We start from the raw sequence: 13,283 nt of genomic DNA on the forward strand, positions 1-13,283 counted from the left end.
GAACATGGCTTTTGTGGGGGACATAACAGATTCAAATCAGCACACATGCTTATTATTAGATGGATGGACAAATAAGACAGAAAGAGATTGTGTCAGGAGCACAGGTTGGGGTTTGTTTTGAAAATATAACAGGGCCAACTTTCTTTCATGAAAAAGCAGCAATGAAAATTTATAAAGAAATGTTTGAGTGAAGAAAAAGTTCTAAGATGGAACATTAAGAACTTTGTGGAATTTATACTCCATGGCACTGAGGGTTCGCAGAGTTGGGCAGTATAAACTTTGGCAGGTAAAGATTAGATTTAAGTGAGAATACTTCAGTGTTTTGTGGGTAATGCAGAATGTGATTGAGGTCTCCAGATTCAATGAATAGTAATGAGAATGGAAAACTCAAGGACAAACTGACAGGTGGAGGGACAGAGCTTTCTTTTTTTGCAGTGTTCATTCAACTTAATCAGAGCTTAAATCAAGATAAGGAGTGCCAAACTGACAGCCAATGACAGCTCTTATGAATAAGAGGGGGTTAACAAGTCGAGATCAGACATGGGCAGATAAAGATCTGGGGACAAGTAGAGGAAGCTAGAAGAATATAAAGACCAACATCCTGTTGCCAAGTAAGTGTCAGAATCAGGAGACTAAGGAGAGCAGTATGGTCTAAATTCTTTCTTCTAAGAAGGTAGACTATGCAAACCTGTACTCAGCAATGGCTGAAGAAGCTAGACCAGAGGCAGAACAGTTGTAGGAATGAAGAAGGGATGTTAACTCAGGGCAACTGCACTCAGAATGTCTTGGGAGCTATGCTATTAAGAGTGGCTGATGGAATTTCAAGGATCCTGAGAGTAACAAAAGACAGGCACGCTGCTGCAGAAAGTTGCAGATAATGGAGAAGTCCAACAAGGGGAGTTGTAGGAAGTAGAGTGTTTGTGAAAGAGAGAGTGTTACAAGGGGCCTCACAATGGTTTTGGAGAAATCTGGCAGAAAATTAAAGGCAATTTGCAAGCAGGTAGACACACACCTGTGTCATGGAGCAGGAGCATGGGCATAAGACTATGTCCCCTCAGTGGTTGGATTGTTTTCTTAGGGAAGTTTGGTGACGCTAAATTTGGAAAAGGATGCAATATCATGCAGTGAACCAACTGGTGAATCATGTAGGGGTATGGTCCAAAGGTGTAAGTCAAGAATTCAGCAATTAAAAACCACATATGGGGAGAGAGAGGGTCAGTAGCAATTCTAACAATGCCTGGCCCAGATTCATATGACAGGGTGTTAAATGTCCACTGTCTTGGAGAAAGGTTAATTCCAGAGTTTGGACCCACAAGCATGGATCTAGTACTTTCAACTGTGGGGGTTGGGAGTAGGCAGAGGCAGGAAGCCAGAGAGGTGATTACGCTGGTGAATTCCATCCGGATCACTGAAGAGCTGACAGTCCTGAAAGTGGGCTGTACCAGATGGTGTCTGTTCCTCCACCTGTCCCTGGCAAAATGCTACCCATTCACATCCAGACAGCTTCTTTCTGTGACAGACTGGCTATGGCGGTGAAGAAGAGATTGGAGTAGGGTTTACCTGCATCGGTGATATGCTGTAGCACTAAGCAAGGATAACTCATACCTCTCTTTCTCTCTCTCTCTCTCTCTTACACACACACAAACTGAAAAATTGTGGTTTCTACAGTTTTTACATTCCCTTGATTCTCTCCTCAAACATTCCCTTAATCTCTCTTCTTCTATCCCAGCCTGAGTAAAAGTAAGAATCTAGGGGAGTGGAGTAGGTTTTTTCAAGTGGGTGTTTGTAGATACTCTCACACACTTGCTTGCTTCAGAGAAAAACAGTCAGAAATAAATATAACTAAAATCTTTCATACCAAAATAGGGCATTGCACTAGTTCTGTGTTCTGTCATAATGATTTCTATAGGTTAGCACATCCCAGTATGGCATATCTGCTAGGAAATATGTTAGGCATTCTTTTGGTTGGACAAAATATTCCTTAAAGAGTCTCTTCTCTTCATTGCTCTTGGTTGTGAATATGAAATGCAGGTGTTTAGTGACAGGATTTAATTGAATTTAATTGTTGAGTCTGTATGCTGGTTCAGTGCCCAGAAAGCTTTGGGAAATGGATGAATTTTATACACCCAAGTAATAAAAAAGGACTCTACACTCTCTGTTCTAAACTTTCTTGCTTACTTTTGTTCTTAAACTCATTTATTGGTTAAGATAAATTTTTTTAAACTCAACTTCAGATTTTATTAGGTTATTTTTTATGGTTAGGTTCTTTAAAGTTACAAAGGGTCCTGAAACGTTTGCAATTGATGTGAAAAGTACATAAACTCTGCTCCAGGAAAGGTTATACAGATGAAATATTTAAATCCATTAGAAGTTAATACTGGAAGCATAACTGCTCTTATTCCTATCCTATTGGTTTTTTGAAATGTGTTTGATTTGTTCTTGACAAAGTCTGGGTGACAAGATGCAGGAAACACTCACTATAGAATAGTAGTTGTCTGTTTAATCCTAAGGAACAGTCTTCTACATCAATGCAGCAGAGACTCCCTAGTGGAAGCCTATGATATAGAATGTTCATGCTGTAACTGCAGCTACCGTAATAGGTCTGGAGTAGTACAGGCTAGGTTTGAAAATAGCACCCCCCAACCCTTGGAACCCATTTTCTCACCATTTTCCTTTGGCCAGTTGTTCAATCTAATCCAACCAACTCTCTAGCAATACATGCTGGAGCAGAGTATGTTCTGAAATTTTTTATTGTGGGTGGCCAATTTTCCATAATGGCTGGTCTGAAGGGTGATGGCATACTTTTTTCCTTCCCATTAGTAATTGGGTATCTAGTTAGGAGTCCATTCAGATAGGTGGAGTAAATAGGGGGCAAGAGGTGGAGAAGAGTCAACTTATCTTCTGTAACATGGACCCTTCCAAATAATTCTCCACTGAAACTCTCATTTTTCTCACTGCATCTGTCAAAGGAAGGGGGATGCCCAAAATGTACATTTTTTCATAGATGAGTTATGAGACCCTTGGGTATATATATTCAATACTCTGTAAATCTGGCTTGTCAGGGGATGATAGTTTCATTGAAAAGGCATTAGTTTCTCAACTGGGACTATGTAATGATTATCTTTGTACCCTTTTGTCAATTAGCTCTGAGAGGTATCAGAGCAAATGGTGGATCTTTATAGTGATGCAGTTAGGAGTTGTTGACTGCCTTTTGGAAGTCAGTGTAGGAGTAGGTAGTGTTGATGGGTTCAGTGAAAGCTGTTTCTTTAATGGTTTTAGTTAGCTAGCCACAGAAACAACCAGAAACACAAGAATTAGGGGTCTGCTTTAGGTATTCAGTTATGGGGATGACCTGTCTGGTAGCAAATTACAGTGCTCCATTTAGAGTGGCATAATTTCCAATGAGCTGGCTAGGGCTTGTAAGTGACTTTTCAAAAGGTGGGACTCCACAAGAGGCTGGGGGTGGGGTGGGGGTGGTATTCAGGAATTGGCTCCAGTTTGGGTATACAATGGGAGCAATGGGAGTCTTAGACCTATTTCTCGAAGTATATGGACTGGTGTGCTTGGATCCAACAGTTTAGCATGATATAACCGGGAGTTAGGATGTAAAGTTTCCCAAGTTGTAGAATATTCTAAAAGGCACTTAACCTGCCAGGCAAGACTCTCAGAAGGTGTTAAGTCTGGCACCACGGGATCCTCTTCTTCCGAGGAATCCCACTCTTCCCCAGAACTCTCATTTAGGTAGCTAGCATTTTCCTCCTCCTCACTTTCTGATTCTGATAGGGGATCGGGAGATGGATTTCTGGGACCCATTAGAATAGAATAGAGTAAGGAACCAGAAAAAGGTAACAACCTAAGCCAGCAAAACGCTGGCCAATACTGGTAAATAGAAACAAAAGATCAAAAATCCTTTCAACGAGATTAATTTGTCTGTCTCTCAGTCCATTGTACACATACAATATTCCTCTGGTCTACAACACCATGGAGTTCTTCAAGATTATGTTGTCTATTCCTCATTTACAAAGAGGACATCTCAGTTCTCAGTATCAGTTCAGTGTGTAAAGGTGTTAATCACTTACCAGTGGCACAGCTCTTTCAAACACTGGCTACCCAAGAAGGATCCCCCATCTAGGCAAAGCTGATTTCCTTAGCGTGATATCAACTGGTAGCGATACTATGAAGAAGCACTATGTACGCTCTGTTTTGTTGACAGTGACATTATATCTACTTGGTAACAAAAAGAAGCTTGGTGGTCTACTTCATCATCTGCTGGTGCTGCAACTTTTGTACAAGGATAGCAGGACTAGTTGTCAGAGCATTCGATGTGCAAAGATCTGATGTTTTCCACGGGTGATTCAAGTGCTCTTGGAAGCTGGTGGCTTAGTTTGATGTTGATCTGGCTAGAAAGGTAACCTTAGCCTTAAACCTGGCTGCACAACCCAAGCAGGCCTATTGCTGTCAACCTTACATCCTGCCTGTCGCAAGTCAGTTAAGATAAAATTTTAAAACCTATAATTTTTTTTGCTGTTGTTGTTAATAAAACAGGCTTTGATTTTATGTCTTCCTGGACTCTTTTGTTGGTTGATTTATGTATTTTACCTAGCTGGTATTTTTAAAGTCATCATTTAGAAATTCAGTAATTAATTCATGCAATTTTAAATCTGCTTTCCAAAACTGTGTTAATAGGTTTGTATTGTTATTCAAATTCTGAAGATCTAACTTGTTTTGGGGTCACCCAGATGTTGGATTAAATGCATCTTTTACTTTCTAGAGTCATTTAAAACACACATAGCAGTAAAACATAAACTTTTATAGTTAGAAAGTATGGGGTTGCAATGCAGAACATGCAAATCTGGCAAACACAAGTAATGCTTACTGAGAGAAGCAAAGGAGAGGCTAAGGGCCCTGCTTTAAAATGAGCATGTAAAATGTTAGTACCATTTCATTTGATCTAAAAAATAAAAAGGATATAATTAGCAAATTACTGCAATAATAAAAACTACAAACAATGGCTTGTATAGAAGAGCTCAGTCATCAAATACTCCCCAATACTTCACTTACAAAAATTCTTACATTTTCATATATTGGTAAAATTCCAAATAACCAAGATGTATAGTAAATGCCTTCCAGCATATGACTTATAGAGCTAAAATTAGAGAAAATTGATTTAAATCTTGAATTAGCTTGGTGACCTTAAGCATGTTAATCGACCTCTCTGAACTTCACTTATAAAATGAGAGGCCCAGTGTCTTAGTTTCCTAGGGATGCTGTAACAAAATAACACAATCCAGGTGCCTTAACATAGAAGAAATTTATTGTCTCACAGTTCTGGAGGCTAGAAATCTGTAACCAAGGTGTTGGCATGGCCATGCTTTCTTTGATGCCTGTGGGGTTCTGGCATAAGCTTGTGGCATAATTTGATTTCTGCTTCTGTCACATGGCCAGCTTATCTCTCTTTCTCTCTTTTATCTCTCTTCTAGTCTGTGTCCAAATTTCCTCTTCTTATGAAGACATAGTCGTATTGGATTAAGATTACCTCCCACCCCACTCCAGTTGACATCATTTTAACTTGTCTAATTCCATCTGTAACAACTTTGTTTCCAAATAAGATATCATTCTGGAGAGTAGGACTTCAACATATCTTTTTTGGGGTGGGGATGGGGGAGTAGGGGCACAATTTGATCTATAACACATGATTTAGACTTTTGATGTTCTTTTCAATTTGAAAATCTCTCTAATTCCCTGTGCTGCATGTTAATTTCTGTTTAATCTGCTTTTATAAACTATTTATCCAAACATCAATCAAATACTCATTGAGGGCCTACTGTGTGCTAGGCTCCCAAGTTACTAAAATCCTCCTTGAGGGGCTCTGGTATGGTAGGAGAAAAAGACCCCTGAGTACAAAGATTACTGTACAAATGGTTGAGCCATTTCAGGCATAGGGACAAAGTCTTGGCAGAGTGTGGAGAGTCAGCAGAGCACTGGCGAACCAGAATGGGGAAGTTTTAGGAGTGGGACAGTGAAGAAAAGATGGAAGGGCCTTCCAGACCAGGAAAGGAGCACTTGCAAAAGTATGGTATCTTGAGTGGGCTTTATGTATTTGGAAAAGAATGAGAATTTCCACGTGGCTGGGGTACAGGGGAGAAGAACCTTAGGAGAAGGAGGCTAGAATGGAAGGTTTGAGCTAAATTGTGAAGGGCTTTTCTCATTAATTGGCCATACTTGGGAGTTAAGGAATTTATCATCTTTGGAATTTGATTTTGACTTAAATGTTCTACTTTTAAAGTACAGGTAATTAAGTTTCCACCATGTATTTTGCTTGAAGAAATCCTTCAACCTCTCTGGACCCTAGGTCCTCTGTCTGTTAAATGTGATCATTAGACTTGTCCAGGCATATTTTCTGGACTATGCTTCTGTTTTTGAATTTTCTTATGTTTATCTCTAAATTTGGGTAGACTCCAGCTATCAATTTGCAGATGGACTGGTTTCTTCTTGCTTCAGTGTCAAATAATAAAAGTCTTTTACAATTACATAATTTGTGAGTCTGGTTTGCATTTCAGTAAAATTTTTTAAAAGTAGCATGCATTTATATAGTATGCTATAAATTTAAATTGCTTGACTTCACCAGACTAGCAAATAGAATTCTATATTTAATTTCTAGTGATATTAGTATCCTGACTTTTTAATATTTACTATTTGTCAATATATGCAGCAAAATTTCACTGGCATTTCTGGAGAAATACCAGGGAGAAATTTCCTAAAGCTCCTCTTAGGTGTGTTATAAAAATGCATCTACAAAAATCAATTTTCCATTTCTGAAAAGTGCAGATCCAGTGTTTATCTGAGACGTGTATTTCAAACAATGTTTCCTTCTTACAGCTTAATCTTTTAAATGGTCACTGCAACTTTTGCCTTATTATCCATATATATGTTCAGTATATGCAGACTCATCACTTGTGTCCAAGCCTCTGCATTGTCGTTATAGTCTCTGCAGAGGAATAATTATATATTCAACTAGAATCTGAGAAGGATAATGTAAAAAATTCTTTTTTATAGTCCTTTGGGTTAAAAATTCAATTTAAAGGTGTTATCAAGGAATAAATGAATCTATTTATACATACATATTATTAAGAGAGAGCTCAAATGACATTTGTTGTAATGTAATCAATTTCTACTAGAAAACAAAATAGAAACTGGGTGCAGCACCAACTGAAACACAAGTAGATGACTACAGAATTCTTGTAGATACAGTACTGTCTTCAGACTACATGGCATGCACTTATTTGCAACTTGCTTTTTCCCATTTATTGAAAATGACACTATTCAGATATCACAATTTCAAATCCAGAGCAAGTTGATCAGAAAGGTATCTTTTTAAGTTCCTTCTCATAGCATAAGGAGAAAAGTAACTCAGCATGAAGGCAGCCAAAATCAACATTTATGTGTTGACATTTCTAATGATTTATATGCTTATCAGACTGCTCAATAAAATAATGCATAATTACTAAACCTACTGACATATAAAAGGGAACTAATCATACTTTGCTGGCTGAGACAACTTCTTATAAAAAGGCAAATGCAAATCAGTTAGTTTTATATTTATACAATTTAAATACCTTTTCATATGTCAATTTTAAAAAAAAGATCAGTTAAATCTTGCTCCTGTAAGTATAAGAGGAAAACAACCCTTCTTTAATAATTCTCTCTAGATTTGACATCTATCCCATTTTGCACAAAGCTCATCTAGCCAGAAAGGTGAGCAGAAGAGCTGGGAGAAGTGGATTTAATGGCACCTCGGACATTCATTAGCTGTGTATCTCTGGAAATCATGCATCTTCTCTGAGCCCGTTTCTTCACCCATAAAGTAGGTATGCCAGTTTGGATGTATTGTGTCCCCCAAAACGCCACGTTCTTTGATGGAATCTTGCAGGGGCATACATATTAGTGTTGATTAGGTTGGAATCCTTTGATTGTTTCCATGGAGACATGACCCCCCCAACTGTGGGTAATACCTTTGATTAGATTATTTACATGGAGGTGTGGCCCTTCCCATTAAGGGTGGATCTTGATTTAATCACTGAAACCCTATAAAAGAACTCACAAACAAGCTCAGCGCAGCTGAGAGTGACATTTTAGAAAGCAGTTGTGAGTGACATTTTGGAGAGCAACTGAGAGACATTTTGGAGATAGCCATTAAAAGTAGACTTATGCTAGCCCAGATTATGCTCTGGAGAAGCTAAGAGAGGACAGAACGCCCCAAGAGCAACATTTTGAAGAACACACAGGATCTGAGAGAAGAGCTGGAACACAACCTGGGATCAGCAGATGCCAGCCACGTGCCTTCGCAGCTAACAGAGGTTTTCCAGATGCCATTGGCTTTCCTTCGGTAAAGGTATACTTGTGTTGATGCCTTAATTTGGACATTTTCATGGCCTTCAGACTGTAGCTTTGTAACCAAATAAATCCCCTTTATAAAAGCCAATCCATTTCTGGAATTTGGCATAATGGCACCATTAGCAAAGCAGAACAGTGGGCATCACAGCAACTCTCTTTGACCTCTTTATGCAGTTGTTCTCAGGGTCAAATGAGATAGACATGAACATATTTCTGTAAAGGTAAAATGCTACATTAAAATATATTTAAAAATAATTATATTTAGCCAAAAACATGTATCTTCCTAAAGAGCAATATAAACTGAGTTCTTAGGCATCTCAGGAAAAAAAAAATGATACTAATTTAAAGTCCAATGTAAAAGTGTAAGAAACAGCAACAGCAGCTAAGTAAAGACCACTAAGGATGACACTTTTTAATTGCAAATGAAGAACAAATACCACCACTTGTACAATTGGCCAGCCTTTCAAATTGAGAGCCCTGTGACAGGGAATATTTTTAAGCAATTAAAAAATGATTTTAGGGAAAAACAAAATCAAATATTATGACTTTTGTTCCCAACATTGACTTGTAGGGTTACAAAGTAAACTTCAGATTGCTTACTTTAGCTTTCCTGTGGTTCAGGATAATTGAACAAATCCCTAGCAGTGAAATAATAGTTCTTCCTTGGATACATAAGCTCCAGGAACTAAGCTTATAGGGAAATATAATTCCTGCTTCATTTTAACAAATGCTAAGTAGAAAGCAGCGGCAGCTCCTCCCCATCTGCTCTTCCAAATGCAAGAAAAGATTAGTCCCATTAGATGAAGATCTGGCATCCCGCTGATTTCCTCTCTGCCCCCCATGTGACAGGGCTGCCTCGGTTCCACTGCCCAAATGTGAGGTTTTGCTAACAGCCCTATAGAAGAGAGATTCCCTGATAAACAGGCATCTTGGTCAGAAAAATATTCTGATTTTTTTCTTTGCTGATGCTGTTTTGAAATATGTATTGCTCTTATTTTTTGAGAAATGAGAGCTAAAGCATTTCTGATGGTTCTTTTGGTGTCAATGTAGAACGTGTTTAGGGTCAGTCCTTTGAATGAAAGCTGACACAAAGGAAGTGAGGAAACAAGTTGGCTACAGAGATAAATGGATCCTTTAAGTGGCGTTGGACCAAAGTTGAGGGTGGCCCCCACGATCTCTAACTCCCTGGTGTCTACACCATTGTATAATCTTCCCTCAGTGTGGGCAGCACCTTTGACTTGCTTTTAGTCAACAGAATATGGCAAAGGTAATGGGATGTCACTCCTGCAATTATGTTACATTATGTAAGACTCTGCCTCAGTAGACAGGAACTAGAGTGTCTCCTAGCTGGCTTGATGAAGATAGTGACCATGATGAGAATCCCACTTAGCAAGAAACTGTGGGTAACCTCTAGGAACTGGAGGTGGCCCCTAGGACATGAGGGCAGACTCCAGCCAGCAGCCAGCAAAAAGGCTGAGCCCCTACATAGCAACAAGTAAATGAATTCTGCCAACAACCTGAATGGGCTTGAAAGTGTCCTCCTCCTCAGTCATGCTTCCAGATGAGAAGACAGCCTAGCCAACATCTTCAAGGGTGGGGTGACTGCAGTCTTCTGAGATGCTGGGCAGAGGCCCTAGGTAAGCTCTGCCTGGACTCATAACCCACAGAAACTGTGATATAATAAATATGTGTTGTTCTAGTTTGCGGTGATTTGTATGCAGCATCAGAAAACTAATACACCAGGTAACAGGAGGAAGTCAGAAGGATGCTTGGTGAAATGAGTAGACTGAAGTCAAGTAATGGAGAGAGGGAGAGAGGATATAAGGTGAAGTAAAGGGAGCAGGGCAGCATGAGGAATGGATAACATAGGAGTGAGCTGCATTACTTACAGAGTAAAAGACCTGTAGTTGTGAATAGAATAAAAAGCACTGCTGCACAGCATACCTTTAGAATGCAAAGTTATTTCAATTTTTCCTGTATTTCTCAGATTCTGCCACTTTTCTTCCTATTAAACATTTATGTTGCTGTTGCTTGCTTTTTAAGTGTCATCCCTGTATTGCATGTTTGCATTTTTCACAGATTTGTTTAGAATCCCTATGTCAACTGGCCTACTCCCACTTCCTTTCCTTACTCAGTTGAACTGCAAGAAACCCTATTTTTTTTATAATGACATAAATAGGGAGGTTTGACACCATAAAAGTCCCTTTTATTAAGGACAAAAGTACAATGAAGTAGTTAAATCTTTTTTTAATCAGAAAAAAGCTAGATGTACTTTCTGGTAACCAATCACTCTATCTTACTGTATCTGCTTCATCGATTCACCATCTGCTTCCAAATTTCATCCAACAACATGTTTTTCTTCTTTGATCACACCTCTTATTTTCTCACTTTTATTTAACTTCATATGAACCTTATGAGCATTAACACATTCAAGCTCTCAAAACTGCACATATGATTGTAGTCTCTAGGCCATTCATTGCCAGTTAATCTTGCCCAGGGCTTATGCAGCACAGGGGATATAGTATCTGGATAACCTGACATGGATGGCACTAGGAGCAGGTGCAGGGGTGGGGGTGAGGGATATCGGGATGGTGTGTAATCGCACACACAGTCACAGCATCTTTTAGGTTTTGGCAGGATTTTGTTAGGGACTTTGACTCTCTGCCACCCTTATTACAGACAGAACATGGGATTTCTTCCCTGTTCTTTCCCCTGCTCTCCTGGTGAATGGCACCTAACTTCCCAAAGTTCCCTAGGTCAGAACCTGAGCATTTTCATATCTGCTGGTGCATGGGAGACACACATGCCTTGCTTCAGTGTCATCCACATTTGACAAAATCGGTGGAATCAGATAATTTTCAGTTTATGCTCAGCAATCTATTAGTCTACCTTTGAAGTTTTCCTAAAGCTTCAGCAACACCGTGGGACTCAATGATGCAAGAATGATGGCAAATAATAAGTGCTAGTTGTCACAGCACTGCATTTTTAGGCAGCAATTCCCAGACTGTACTATAAAAGCACTTAAAGGTAGACTTTGTGTAATTCCAGGTTGGTTCATAACAGCAAAGAATGAGTAGAGTGTAACTGCTTTCAGAGGTCCATTTTATAAATTGTTTAGATTTAAAATCAAGACTTAGCCCACACTGGTAAAAGCAAAACACTGATTTGGCATTTATAAGGTTGATTTAGACCATATGTTCCAGGAAACTTCATAATTAAGAATTTCACAGCCTCCTTAATACTATTTGGAATTTTAAATAAATTCTATGTATAAAACAAAATCAAGGCAATGGGTCAAAGTGCTGCTTTATTTACAAAACCCTCGTATTCTTCTCCATCACCTGATTAGAAGCCCTAGGTATGTACCCTTTTGCCTTATCTTCCTTCTTTCCTTTCACTCTATAAATGACATTCTTTAACCACATTATGGGAGGATGGGAGAGAACCTTCAGAAAATAACTAGTGAATTCCCTGGTTTACCTACCATAAGACTTCCCTCTTAATTCTAAGCCAGTGTTCTTCAAACATTTTTGAGTTATGACCTGTTTTTGTAAGCACAATTTTCCATGGAACCTAAATGTGCAAAATGTAAAGGAGGGACCCCTCTGGCTGGACTGAGGAGGGGCCAGGCAGCCCCAAATTCATTTGCTGAGTCCTCCCCTCTTCCCTGCAGCATTCACGTCCCACCTAAGACCTACAAGGCAATCCTGGGGCTCTTAGAGTTTAGAAAACCACCAATTTAAAATGTTTGTGACCCACTCTATTGTTGCCCATATGTACCATCCTTCCTCTTGCCCTGAAGTTTTTGACCACTCCTCTCCCTAAAGTCTTCCACAACTTGTTCAGACCCCGGAAGAGGGATGTGTTAATAAGTTATAAAATGGTTAAATTAGGCTATAGTTGGAAATCTTGCAAATTATTTATATATCTCCATCACTTTTGCATTTAAATATTCTATGCATCCTTTATGATACAGTGTTTAGATCATCCCATAGAACTAGGGGTATTAAACTAACTTATAAGGCACTCCCAGATAACTAAATTATTTTTCAATAATTACATGCATGCTGTACTTATACAGTTAGTAGACTAAGTGAAGCAGAAGGGATTTTGATTACTTTAACAAGTTACTTTTTGGAAGAGTATTTGAAAGTGTTAACTTACAGAAATAGACTGGGAAAAATTTTACAAGGCCTTTTTCTCCCATTTCAATTATCCCACCATTTTAGAATATTGTATAGCAGTTTTTATTTAGAAAAAACAAAAAAAAAAACAAACTTATTTTAAAAGTTCCATTTTTTTCCTCTATACGCAAACATAAAAGTAAATTACATTAAAAACACCGATTTAATAATTTTTTTCCTATAATGTCTGAAGGAAAGAATGTTCTGAATAAAAGTTTTAAATTTAGAGTTTGGTAATTATTATAGAATCTCTTTTTTGGCTGGCATTTTATCAGAGAGAAACAGTTTACCAACACCATATTGCTTAGTTCTTTCCAAATTACTCTTGCCCAGAGAGAAAACCTGGATATATTGGATATATTTCCACCTAAATTTTGTGCAGAATAAAAAACATCTTTCACTTTGTTTTTCAAGGAAACATATCTCTCATAGGAATTACTTTCTTAAAATTAGGACAAATTAGGAAATATTATGTGCAAAACTTTTCATTCCATAATTCCTAACCTTATCATTTTTTTTTCACTTCTTTCTCCCCTATATGTATTTCTCTAGATTGTTAGTATATTAAAGACATTTTCTCTTCTATTGCTTGAGCTTTTGGAATAGCTAGGAAAGATAGCTAGATATATATTTTGGGTTTCCTTTTCTCCTCCCTTATTGCAGTAGTTTTACCTTTACTATCTATTCATTAATAAAAAACATAAG

The 13,283-nt window shown here is 38.3% G+C and overlaps 1 protein-coding gene and 1 pseudogene across 2 annotated transcripts in view; both read right to left on the reverse strand.

Moving 5' to 3' along the window:
• Positions 1–13,283, reverse strand: part of EDIL3 (EGF like repeats and discoidin domains 3) — a 469,327-nt gene that overhangs the window by 58,276 nt on the left and 397,768 nt on the right. The gene's annotated exons all lie outside the window — the stretch shown is intronic.
• On the reverse strand, positions 3,177–3,900 carry LOC119508049 (annotated as a pseudogene).

Source organism: Choloepus didactylus, chromosome 13, assembly GCF_015220235.1.
Source record: "Choloepus didactylus isolate mChoDid1 chromosome 13, mChoDid1.pri, whole genome shotgun sequence".
Taxonomy (NCBI): domain Eukaryota; kingdom Metazoa; phylum Chordata; class Mammalia; order Pilosa; family Megalonychidae; genus Choloepus; species Choloepus didactylus.